Raw genomic sequence first — 13,155 nt, forward strand, 5'->3', positions numbered from 1 at the left:
CCTGTTTAATAAATCGGGTCCCTCTCCACCAACGATGGTGACGCTCGGTCCCATCCCTGCCCAGAGCTTCCTCGCGGTATTGGAGGGCGGAGGTCATGGCTAAGCAGCCCTTCTGAAGACTCAGCAGACGGGGACAGATCTGAGCGGAGACTCTCTGGGGACTGCAGCCCTGGCCCTTTGTTCACCTCTGAGCTCTGAGCCGCTCTGCATCTTGAAATGAATTACAACCCACCCACAACGAGGTCTGCTTCTTGTCTGCCCTCCATCGGGGCTGAAAGCGTGCTGGTCCCCGTTCCCATCTGTCACTGTCAGCCGGCACCCGAGGACACCACCTTCTCTACGCCAGTTTCATCCTGGGACCTTTTAAGCTGCTGAGCCCAGTGGAGATACCGACATGTACACCGTAAGGAATAGGTTTTCCATGATCAATTACAGTCAACCGGGTCTCTCTCTTCCCCCAGCGCTTGATCCAAATATTTACAGGGAATTCCGATCAGATGCTCACCGTCCAAATTAGTATTATTTCTTCTGAAAATGCAAGAGTGTTTTCATCCAAAATCAGCTGGTTTTGAGTCAGTCAGCGTATTATGTGGCAAAACACGGTAGAGGTAGGTGACAGGGGACAGCGTGTGACGTGGCTGGTCAGTTACGGAGAGGGCAGCGTCCCGGTGAGCGTCCGCAACCCAGGCCATGCATGGAGTTTATCGAAGTCCCGAGTCGCCTGTCCCACCCTCTGGTCCCTCCTGCGTGGCCGTCACAGAGTCCCCGCCGTGGGGACCTTCCCCCGAGGGGCTCCCCACCCTGGAGGGGGAGGTCGGCCAAGTGCTGTGGGCCTTGGTAGCTAGTTACACTTTTATTACGATCCTCAGGCGACCACTTCCTCACAGGAGTAAAGAGCAGGGATGGGGGACTCCTAGGCCTCCTGCTGCTCGGACAGCTAAGTGGCTGGGGAGCAGGCGTCCAGGGCGGGCGCAGGATGTGGTCCCTGTCGGGCTGGACGCTGCTGCTGCCACCTCCAGGGCTGTGTGTCCAGACGAGCAGCTCACCTGCGAGCGGCAGGAACAAGAACTCCTGCTCCCCAGAGACCACCAGTCTCTCTTCTCCCCCATTTCCTCCCCTCCCCCACCCCGGGCCCCTCAGCATCCGACATCCTTGGGGATCCCTGAGCCCAGACTGTCTCCTGGGGACCCAGGTCCACGTAAGAATGTGGAGGAATACACGTGTTCTTATTTCTCTCCTAATTAAAATTAACTCAGAAAATGACTTGTTTCTGTCACATCTTTACGGAAACTGGAGTCACATGGCTCATGTCCTGGGACTCTGGCCACATCTCCTGGAGGCTGAAGCTAAGCTCCCCCGGCGTTTGTGTGCCGTCTTCCCGTTTCTTATGTCACATCCTTATCTCACCAGTCCTGTATTTTGCCTAATATTAAAAAAAAACTAATCCCAGTCCAAAGCGATACCATCTGTGGGAATTTGGTCTGGTAGCGAGATGTTTCTGAAAAAAATCTTAAGTAAATTCTATTTATTCTCATTCTCCTGCCCACAGGTCCCCAGTTGAATGCAAGTTTGGGCTGGCTCCGTCCTCTAGGGAAAGGGCTGCTCCCCAGCCCCAGGGGTGACACAGGTCCTTCCCTTTGCCAGAGGGTATTTTAGACTCAGATTTGTAGCGTGATCTGGCCCAGAGGGGTGGGGCCCCGGAAAGGCTTTCCCTGGAGAGCAAAGAAGATGCTGAGGTACCAGGGCCCACTTTCACTTTCTGGATGTGTCATTGACAGAGGCGTCTAGAACTGTTGTGGACTTCTGGCCGTCGTCCGAGGGCTGTCCCGGGGGACAGCAGGAAGGCCCTGACCCGTCAGAACACCGTTGAGCTGCTCACACACCCGCCTCCAGGGATCAGCAACGTAAGTCTGGGATAGAATCTAGAAAACTGTGTTTTTAGCAACCTGCCCTGGGAATTTACATACAGGTTTTTTACCAGCCAAAATATGTGAAACATCGTCTTAAGCCAGCTTGATAAATTGCTTCAAGACGTCGAATATGTTTGGATCTCAGCCAGGGGCGTTTCTGCCCCGCAGGGGACATTTGGCAATATCCCCAGGTGTGTTTGAGGGACGCTGCTGTCATTTAGTGTGGAGGGACCTGGGACGCTGCTAAACATCTTATAATGCAAAGGGCAGTCCCCACGGGAGTTACCTGCCCGACGTGTCAGCAGCGGGTGGGGAGCCTGGGCTGACAGCCTGGAGGGGCCGTGAGGTCCTTCTGTGAAGCGTGGATGCCTTGAGGATCAGAAAAGAGGAAGGGAGTGAAAGAGAACAGTCTTGGCGAAGCTGGGGACATTCGTGGTCCATTTAATGTCTTGATGAGCGTGTGCCCACCGCTCCTCCCCCAGCAGGGGTGTTGGACGTGAGTCTAGACCTGAGGGTCCTTGAGAAGAGCCTTCATGGGTGGGGGGGCGTATGCGGACACCGTGCTGATCAGGTGTCACTGAGGAAGAACATACTTTGGGCAAATAATTTCGCCAGCTGACCAAGATGAACTGTTTTAAGCATAATTTTTCATTAAAAATAAACAACCTAGCGTACTTTACATTTTCTATATCTTCACAATTAGACTGTGGACCAGAGTCTCATGTCTGCAGGGTCATCGCCAGCACCGATTTATCACATTTTGCACAACAATGCCTTCGGGAAACTTGCTCTAAATTAAACTAGTCACTCCCTCCGTCGCCTCCCAGAAGCGGAAATTCTGAAGTTCGTGTACCTTTTTCTTCTGCAGTTTCCACTGTAGTGGCCAGGCCTGCTGCAGGTCCTCCTGTGGTTTGAGTTCTCTCCTGCGGATGCAGCCGCGGCACTCAAGGCCGCTCAGAGCACCAGAAGTGCTCGCCCGCCGCAGGCCCTTGGGGCAAGGCCAGGTCCAAGCCCCAGGCCGACGGCCGCAGGCTGGACAGAGCGGGATGCCGAGGAGATAGCTCTGGAGGGATGGGCCTGAGGGAGTGAGGGGACTGGGCAGTTACCGCAGATATGGGCGTGTAGTTCCCATTTTTCTTTAGGACTGACAGCATGGTAGGTCCAGTTAGTTTAATAACCGGACATAAATAGGGTGCTGGGACATAAATATCCTTGACTTTGGCGTGAGAGTTACTTCTCTTTGATCCCGTCTAGTAAAATGAATGAATTGCTGTTGCCATGTTTTTTCTAGCTGTTTCAAAGCCTGTGATGTGCACACAGACTTGCACCTGCCGCGTGGTCCACCATCGGGAGGGCCCTCAGGTGAGCGTGAGTCAGTGAGTTGCAGCGGGAACCCCCTAAATACGGAACCTCGCGTCTGCTCTGTTGGTGCGTCAGCTGCCACTGTGGACCAAGGCTCAGACCTGAGAGGCTCACCAACACGGGGTGAGCAGGGCACGTCGGCCAAAGCAAATCCATGGTCGTGCCCAGGATTGGGGCAGGGAGATACTCCCTTCCCGCGGAGGGGCGAGGTGGAGTGAAGGCTCACTAAACAACAATATAACTTACTTTCACTCTCCTTAGTGCTATACTTTAGGTGGAAATGTCAGGGGCTTCACGTGGTGATTTTGGGAACACGGGGAAACGTCGGGATGCTAGGTGTCTCTGGGTGTGGAGAAAATATGAATGACCAGTGAAAGGTGAGCATTTTCCTGGTAATCACGACTCAAGCAGACCATATGCTTACACTTTGTTCTAATCGGGGTTAAGGAAACACCAGATTTTTCGTGGGTTTTGATGGGAGGAAAGAAGGAGTGGTTTCTAGGCAATGAGGATGTGGCCCCTTGCTTTGCCTGTCGTGGTTCACGTTCTCTCCAGGTCTTCCTGGTCCTTCCTCATCCTGGCGGAAGAGACACTGGAGCAGGTGCCTTTGCACCGCAGGCTCTGGGTCCCGTTCTGGTCAAGGAGGCGCACAGGGACCCACTGGCTCTGCTACCAGGCTGCCCCGGGCACCGTGCCTCTGCCTGCCCTCTCCCCACCCCCCCCAGCTATAATGGAGGGAAGTGACCTACAGGGCAGGGGGCAGCCCCCAAGTATTCGGAACTCTGCATTGGCCGGGCGCCGAGCGGAAAGAAAGGGTGACTTGGACAGTGGCCAAGCACAGAGCTGCCCTCGCATTGTTGGTGCGTCTCCCCCAGGCCTCCCCGGAATCTCAGGGGACCTCACACAGGTGCACGTGAGAGCCTGTGACTGTCACACACCCCCTTCCCTCCTCTTTGTCCTGAGAGCCTCCAGCTGGAGTGTGTGTGGCCCCTGCCCTGTGCTCAGCAGTGGGTTTTGCGGTTACCTTGTGAACTCGGGGTGCCGGTCCAGCATTTAGATTTTATTGTGTGTGGGTCACCTTGTGTACGGAGCATCTCACTGATTCGAATCCATCGATCAGTGCATATCACATAGGAGCTATTCTGAAGAGCACCGCCAGCCGCCCCGTGACAGCCGCACTGGGCCTGGAATTAAGAGGCTGTCAGGAGGGATTAGAGCCCGAGTCCAGCTTTCCCTGGACCGGCTGTGTGCCTTCGAGGAATCACATGGTCTGGCTCAGGCTTTGTTTTCTTGGTACAAAATCCAGATACAAACGTACTCTGGTCTCTCGGGGCGGCCGTGAAGATCCGAGGAGATAGCGGGCATGGGCGGAAGGGACGGCCCGTGGCCAGTGGCACTGCCACGTTGCAGGGCAGTTCTAATACTCGGGACCCCGGCTTCGGGGTTCAAACACTGAATGGGCGCCGACCTCCCTCCTTCCCTCCCACCCCAGTGAAACAGCTGCATTTATAGAGCCCGGCGACCTTTGATAAGGCTTTTGCCAGGTGTTCTTAAAGCACCTCCTTGCTCAGGAAACCTTAAAGAGAGTGGGCACGTGAGGCAAGGACGAGGGGAAATGGTGATGGGAATCTTGCTTCCGGTACTGATTTGCTTAGCGAGTCCTTTCCCACGGAAGCTGAGCCCCAGCCAGGTCACGTCTGAGCGATGGCAGAGCCTGTGTTGGAGAGTCTCCTTCATGGCGTTCCATTACGTCAAGGAGCACGTGCTTGGCCCATTTCTGATGTTGATGGGAGCATCTAAACACCCACTCGTGGGCCGGTTAAGAATACCTGCAGGTAACGCCTTTGGGATGGACAGCAGGCTGGGTGCGGCCTGTGCACCTCTGACCGTCCTGTGCCGCCCTGGGTTCCAAGCTCCAATCCGCGGATCAGCTCTGCTCGCAGTCTGTGCGTTTCTTAGGGGGCTCCTGGGAGCGCGTCTCCATCCGATGGGGACCCTCCAGCAGAGCTGCCCTGCACGGTCCCGCCCCTGCCCTCCGGCACCCATGGCGCTGCCGGCTGAGGGTGGCAGGCTGTCCTTTGAGTCCACACTTGCCTGGCTCCGCCTGCCTCCAGAAGCGCACGGCTCTAGGCCTGAGGGGAGCTTTTCTGTGGGGTGGGTGTCCTGTCAGGAGGTGGCGGTCAGGCTGGTTCTGGAAGACTGAATAGGCGTGTTTTCCATCGGGAGGAGGCGACCAGATTTTGGCAACCGACCAGGGCAGGTGCAAAAGCACAGCTGGCCCAGCGCCACGATGGCGGGGGTGGGGGTGGGGGGGATGAGGCACAGGCGCTCGGGCCACGCGGAGGGGCGCGGGCGCTTCCTGAGCGCGATGGGGGCTGGCGGCGCCCGTGAGACGCCTGGGACAAGGGGCTCAGTGTCTGAGGCCCTGCTCCTCGGGGACCTGGACACTCTCTGTAGAGCTGGGTGCAGAGCCACCCACTGTGCTTCCCAGCTGCCCGGCTGGGGACAGAGGCCACCTCAGGGCAGGCGGGACCCCAGGGGCCAGGGCTGGTGTCCCTGCGTTCAGGGCTTAGGTAGCGCCAAGGGCTGCTTTCGTCAGCAGGTGTTTCCCAGACGAGGTGAGCCTGGCCGGCCGGCGGGGGCATGTGGGGTCCCTCAGGGCTGGAGCGCAACCTCCAGATGGCCTGAGAAGGGCAGAGGGTGGTGGGAAGGTGCTGCCCGAAGGGACGAGGAACGTTCTGGAGGCCGAGCCCGGGCCGGTGGGGGGGGGGCGGGCTCCTGTCTGCTGAGCCCCTGGGTGGAGATGCACCATCTCCCGGCCCCCTTGTCCCCTCGTCCCCCTCCATCCGTCCTGTCCCTCGTCACTAGCCGCCTCCCTCTTCCCCCCAGGCCCTGCCGGCGAGCAGGTCTCGGCACAGAGCCCTCCCGCCGGCGGGGCCGCACGTGCAGGTCCACTGTTGGAGCGTGCGGTGTGGTTGCTGATACTTAGAGCAGGTCTCTGGCTCGTCGCTTCCATGGGGCCGTTAGTCCAGGCGTGTGGCTCCAGGGCGCTGGCCCCGAGGGAGCTGCCGAGGCGGTTAGGTGGGAAGGGCCGCCGCTTCCTGCAGGGACCCCGGCAGCAGCCTGGGCGTGGTCCCCAGACCCGGGCCTGGCCTTGGGCCATGTCTCAGGCACGCTTTCTTCAGACGTCTGCAAACAGAAAGACATGTTTCGCATTAACTGGCGATGGACGGGTACAGTCTTCTGGAGGAAACTCGGGGTAAACTTCAGGTGAGGGTAATCCCTTAGGTGGTTACCACCCAGCGATGAGGACCTTTAGTCTCCGGCCATACACGGTTTTCCTCACCTTCCTCCGAATTCGTGTCGCTCCGTGCCCCTCTCCGCGCCCTGGAAATTGGGAGCCCTGATTCTGCTGGTATTGCCACGAGCTTTATTCTTTTCCCACAGGCCACGACCTCCCATGGGCTGGGCCAGACCCTCCTGCACAAACCTCTTCACGATGTGCGGCCCCCATGAGTCAGCTCTCCCTTCCGAGGAGCAGACACTCAGTCACCGCTGCCGCCAAGATCTTATACCGTCGTCCCCTTTTCCATTTACTTCTGATCTAAAAAAAAAATGAGGTGAAAAACTGGTTCACGGTGTAGTTGACAGAAAATACGTTATCTGTGCTGCACAGATAGGCCATCCTGCAGCTATTTGAGTTATAAGATTCTATCGCCTAAATAAGGTCATCGCTGCGGGACGGATTACACTGCGGTACCGGCCAGCACAGAGGCGGCTCAGGTGCCCTGGGTGAGATCGCAGGGCTGGGGAGGCTGACGAGTCACCCCAGTGGGACCCAGAACTGCGCACCGGGAGCCCTGCAGCCGGAATCGGGGAAACAGCTCAAGGCCTGGGTCCTGGCTGGGGGCTGCGATGGGAACCACCCCTGCTTGGCCGGTTCGCCGTCTGCTCCCTCTGGCTGGAGTATCAGCTTGTTGAAGGTACCGTCCTTCCGGGTGGTGGCTGACACGCTGGTCTCGTGGTTGCCCCTCACGGTGGCGTGGGCAGCTACCTTCTTCTGTGGCCTCAGCTCTCTTCTCTCTGAGTGTTCGGACAGGGGCCCCCCGCCCGCTCACACGGCACCGCGTGCGCTCAGGCCTCGGACCCGTGGGACCCTGACTCTGGGGAATAAGGAGCGGGGCTGAGATGCACGAGCGCACCCTCAGCACAGGTGGGCTCTGACTTATTTCACAATCAAGTTCGTCCTGGAATTGCGGCGTGGATCCCGGGGACCCCCTCACCTGGCGTCCTCGATTTCTGCCCACCAGAAACTGGGGGTTCGAGACGGGCTGTACTCCACCCAAGCTTCCCAGGGGCCCAGGCGCTCCCTGGGGCGGATGACGCCAGCCTGTGTCGGAACAGCCTTTATAGGTTTTCAAAAGCCTATTTACTGCATGTACTATACAATTTTCTTTTTAAAGGAAACCTAGTTTTTTCCTTTTTAAAAAAATCTCCTTAAAATGAGAGTCTCCCTGACCCTGCCCACGCTGAGTTCAAATGGTCACTGCCGTCCCCCCACACCTGAGCGTCTCCACACTCCTGCAACGTTGGTCTAGGGGTCTGCCTGGGGCCAGTGTCTCCTGCTGGCCCAGGTTCTGTGCGAGTGACCCACCGCTCCCCTGGCTCTGGGCCTGACTGGAGCAGTAGCTCCGCCCAAGAGTGAAGGAGAATGTGTCAGAGTGAACAGCTCGGCCCGGGATCCTTCTGCATCTAACCTCAGCGCTGACCCGCCATGGGTTACCCACTTACCCTTGGCCTCCGCATCTGTCAGGCAGGGATCGCGGTGCCTTCCTGGCTGGGTTGTCATGGAGATCTAGCAGCATCTGGTCTGTAAATCACAGAGCACGGGGCCCACCACGGGATCCCTAACCCCCTCCCCTTCCTCCCAGCCCCTCCTAACCAAGATGTTCACGCCAGAGCTGGGGACTCGGAGCTCTGGACCTGACATGTCACTATGAAGACCCCCGACGGGACCCTTCGTCAGGAGCGCCTTTGGAGCTGTTGAGCCTGCAGTGGGTGTTCGGGTGTCTGAAGCTCATCTGACTATACCACAATGGGCATCGGACAGATGGAAGGTTCTGAAGGTCTGAGGACTGTCTGGCAAAAATAATAATGTCCTCGTTATTGTTGAAAATTTTTATAAAATACATACAGTTACGGTAACATAGGTGACATAAAGTGGGTGCTTACAGCCTGCCAGCTACATGCCATGTGCTAGTGCTTTAAAGGGAGTATTTTATTTAGTCTTTGTGATACCTTTTCTCTTCTTTTCACATATAAGAAAACTGAAGTGCAAGGAAGTGAAGCGGCTTCCTACGTCACATGTAATGGGTCCCGGGGTGGAGCCTGCATTTGTCTGACCTAGAGCCCCACACTCTCAGCTCACCCTCTAGCTCCCAGGCTCTTTAGGGAACACGGCAACCACCTGCATCTATAGGATTTCATTTTGTTTTTCGGCTTTCTGTTTATTTTTCGTATGAAGTGAAGCAAAGCTTGGCATTTGAATTGTTCCCCTTTAGACAATTCTCAGTGCCGTTTATTGAATTAGCCCATTGTTTTCCCATTGTTTCACGATTCTTCATTTTTTACTGTTCGTGTCTTCGTTCCACTAGAATCTGGCGTTTCTCTCTGTGCTTGACGCGTCACTGCCCCCACGGACTTCTTTCTCCTTCCCTGGGCTACGTCCCCTCTTCTCCTCTTAACTGAGGTGACAGTGGATGGGGGTAGGCTTTTGTGTGACCTATGATGTGTCACACCCACTCTCAGAACTTCAGCCCGTCTTGGGGACCCTGTCCTGCTGCCCACAGCAGAGGAGCAGGCGAAGTTCCAGGCATGGATGACGGTCTCATTGAAGGAGCATCTTGTCATTCCAGCTGGGGCCATGGAGCACACACGCCCAGGTCCCCCGGGCGGAGCCAGGCGTGGGGTCACAGCCAGGCGCCTGCTGCCTCACAGTCAGAGCGGATCGCTTTCACGTGGTAAAATGTCAGTGCGTCCCGAGCCCCCAAGAAGCAAATTTTCCTCTCCTGCATGTCCCCTAGTCTCTGTAGCTCGTCTCAGCATCCTCTAAGCTGTGTAAACTAAAACACCTTGTCCCCCTGAAATTCAAATCCGTCTGTCATTCTTGTGACACCCTCCACCAAATACCCGCAACCCCCCCGCCTTGTTCCTGTCCTGGCCATGCCCTCATCTGACCCAGGACAGCGTCCGGCCTGCTCACCTGCCTTCACCTCCCCTCCTGCCCCACACCTGTGCTCCACGGAGCCAGGAGAGCTTTGCAGAAGCATAAACTGCATGATGGTGCCTTTCTGCTTATAGCCCTTTGATGCTTCTAATTTTACTCAAATAAAACCTGAAGTCCTCTTCCTGGCTTACATCCTCCCTCAGACATGCCAGGGGGCTTCCAGCTGGGGCCCTGCACCGACTGCTCCCTGGGCAGACGCCGTCCGCCCCGATGTGGGCCCAGTGGGGTCCAGCCGCTCAGACCTCAGCTCCAGGGAGAGGCCACTCAGGCCCTTCGCTGCCCTCCTGGTCTCCAAAGCCACACACTGAGGCTCTGCGTTGACTGTTTTGTCCCCACCCTCACGGCCAGTGGACACCCACTGGGTGAGGCCAGGCCCTTGTGGCATCGTTCCCGTCAAAGCCCTTCGGCTGGAATTGTCCCTGGTGCCTGGAATAAGGTCAAAAACACTAGGCAGATGAACGCTGGGTTTTGGGTACGACCTTGCCCCACGTGAGTCCTTTTAATGCCCCATCTGAGGGACATCTCCAGCCAGGTAGGGGCCGCAGCGGAGCCCAGGGACGCGCCTGGTTTCACCTCCTTTGTGTGTTTGCTCACGTTTTCCCCCAAAGCTCGGGGGCTGGCAAGGGGGAGAGACCCGGGGCGAGGCCAGGGCACTGGTTTCCTCCTCAGGGCCCCCGACGGCTCCCGCTTCTGTGCGGGGCTGGGAGTTGCCCCAGAGTTGCTTCTGGGAAGTGATCGTGGGGCAGGAATTCAATTTGGTGGCTCTCCGCCGTCTGGAACAGAATCGCAGATGGCTGTGTCTGCGGAAACAGAAATATGCATGTGGATTCAAGCGGGCTGTCCGTCCTGACGGTCCGGACCGCCTAACACACTCTGGTGGCGCCTGCAGGTTTCCGAGAAGTGCGGGTAGAATTGAATGAGTTCTTCTCGGTTTCCGAGGGACGTTAGGGCCTCCACACTGAATGACCGAGTCTGGTCTTCTGGAGACTGTAGAGCTTCAGAAATGCAGTTATGATGGAACCGAGGTCCCCCTGACCTCGTGACAAGACGATGCTGAAACCTTGTCGTCTTTCGTGGTTTCCTCCTCAGATGCCTCAGAAAGCAGAGAGCGCTTCCTTGGACTCATCAGGCCGTCCTCGCTCCCCACAGCCGGTGCCCGGCGAGCTTATCCCTCACCTTTCTTGCCCGACCCCAGGGACCGCCTCGAGCGATGTGCCTCACCAGCAGCTGTGCGGGATCCAGGGCGAGAAGGCAGACGCCACTGTCCTAGCAAAACAGGACTCGTGACGGCAGAGAGCTCAGGACACACCGGGCAGCTCTGGGGCAGACGGGGGTGGGTTCCAGCTGGGAGGGCGCTGTGTGTACAGAGAGACGGGAGGCTGATGCAGAGCTGGGGGCCTGGAGCGTTGCCACCCCATGTCCTGCAGACCCTCCCCTCCCACCTGCTGGTATGGCAGCATGGCTGCCCCACTCTGAGACTTAGGGGCACCTAGGTATGCCTTCCCCTGGAGCCCTCTCCGCCCTCTGAGGACCCCCGTGCTTGGCCCCCTGCTCCTGTCTTATGTGCCCTGCTCCATGCAGATTTCCTCTGGGGACACTTCCTTAACGATGCACCTGTACACAGACCGGCTCTTCAGGGCCGGCTGCCGGACAGCCCGACCGAAGACCGTCTGGGCACACAGAAGCTGCTAGGAAGTATTGGATGATTGGATGAAGAGCTGTCGGAGGCGTGGAGGAATGTGGCACCATCTTTGCTTACGTGTCACCTTCTGACCGTGAGCTGGAGAGGCGAGGGCACTGATCCTGCAAGGATGCTCTCCAGACCTCTGTCCCCGCAGCTGGTCCCCAATAACGGGGGGGGGGCAGAGGGGCTGCTAGGGACAGACAGCTTTGTGGAGCGCTGCACCCTGTGCTCCCCTCACCGATGGTCCCCAGTTGAGACCGTGCATTTACATCTTGAACCAGTGCTGCATTAAATACACACACTTAACTTTCAAGTCAATCCTCTCACACACTTGGCCTTGGAACCCTTTCTTCACTCAACACCGATGAACGTTCTTGGTGAACAAGAACGTTCACCTTGAGCAAGAAACACGTTGGGTGTTTCTTTCCACAGAAAACACCCAACAAAAGCAATGCTCAGAGACGGACTCCCGTGGTGCAGGAGGGATATTGGGTCTGATGAGTGGTTTGGGCGGACCGTGGACCCCACACCAGGGCCACTACAGGACGTGCAGAGCACTCTCTGGAGGTAAAGCCATTTTCAGCAAGAGAATGATGACACATCTGTTTTCCACTAAACAAGCGAACTGTGTAATCGTTACACATTATCATTTTTTTCCGACAGGACAGGGCATAGCTGGAAATTAGGCAGATTCGATGAACAGCCAGACCTAATGAACCCTGCAAAGACTGAGCTGTCAGTGGCAACATCTGGAATTGAAGCATACTGTCAGAGAGTGAATGGTGTTAGGACACTAATTATGTGACCACGGGGCGGGGCTCGGTGCAGAGCGGTGACCAGGCCTCTGTGACCAGGGTACGTCGCTGAGGTCGGCTCTGCACACAGCCACCTGCCGGGGCGGACAGCAAGGGTGCCGGTGTGCAGAGCCCCGCTGATGGACCAGCTCCAAGTCAGTGCCTCTGGACGCCAAGTCCAGGCTCCTCTTGCCTCCACGGGGATGAGAGACGAAGCGCAGCTGTGGGCGGTACCCGCCCTCGGTACCTGACTCAGCCACACCCATGTGTGGGGCGCTTCCTGGTCCCTAGTCCCCCTCCTGGAAGATACAGGGGTGAGTAAGACACCCACAGGGGTGGTGCCTTTACCCTGGAGGGCTCGTAATCTGGGGGTGGGGGGCAGCTGGGTTAGTAGCAGCCCTGGAACAGGGCGATGGTTAGGTGATATCCTGGCAGTGGTGCCTGGTGGGCCCTGGAGCACAGCGCTGGTTCCTGGCTGGCTGCAGGTAGGCTGCGGTAATCTGGGCTCGGCCAAAGCTCTGGTTCCTGCCCATCCTTTAGTTCTTGGTCACTCTTGGCGGAGCTCAGCACACCTTTGTCGGACGTGCAGTGTTAGCGCTCCAGTGTGCAGGGCGCTAAGGTGCAGGAAGGGTGCAAACTATGACGCAGCATCTCTCCTGGGAGGCGCCCAGGCCTCGGAGGAGAGTCACACGCTTCTTAACAAGGAGGTGAGTTGGGCAAATTCTCACGTGTTGGGCGTGGGCCCAGGGCATGTGAGGGTGAAGTGGGGCAGCTCCCCCCGGAGGGGATTCGCGGAAAGCTTCCTGAGGATGGCGGCCAGGCAGGGGAGACGTCTCGGAAGAGCTGGGCAGGTGAGGGTAGGGGGTTTCGGGCTTGCTGAGGAGTCGGGGAGAGCATCATCGTGGGGAGGGGGGCGTGGAGGCTGCTCCTCGGAGACGAGACACACGTGACCGCGAGACTGGAGTGGGGTCTGAGAGGGCTCCCCCTGGCGGCCGGCGGCCGGAGACAACAGCTTCGCGGCGACGTGATGGGGATCGGGGAGGCGGGACCCTGGGCTTGGGGATTCCCTGGTCGCGTCAGCTAGACCAAGGGGCACGGCACCCCGAGTCCCCCGTTCTG

General features: G+C 57.7%; 1 long non-coding RNA gene across 1 annotated transcript in view; it reads left to right on the forward strand.

Moving 5' to 3' along the window:
• LOC137205511 (uncharacterized) overlaps positions 1 to 12,945 on the forward strand; it is a 58,399-nt gene extending 45,454 nt beyond the window's left edge. The window contains exons 2-5 of the long non-coding RNA XR_010934200.1: positions 1,779 to 1,904; positions 3,202 to 3,272; positions 6,720 to 11,809; positions 11,906 to 12,945. This is a non-coding gene — a long non-coding RNA (uncharacterized lncRNA). The remainder of the gene's footprint in view (positions 1 to 1,778; positions 1,905 to 3,201; positions 3,273 to 6,719; positions 11,810 to 11,905) is intronic.
• Positions 12,946 to 13,155: the final 210 nt, after the last annotated feature.

Source organism: Pseudorca crassidens, chromosome 14 (assembly GCF_039906515.1).
Source record: "Pseudorca crassidens isolate mPseCra1 chromosome 14, mPseCra1.hap1, whole genome shotgun sequence".
In the NCBI taxonomy this organism is placed as follows: Eukaryota; Metazoa; Chordata; class Mammalia; order Artiodactyla; family Delphinidae; genus Pseudorca; species Pseudorca crassidens.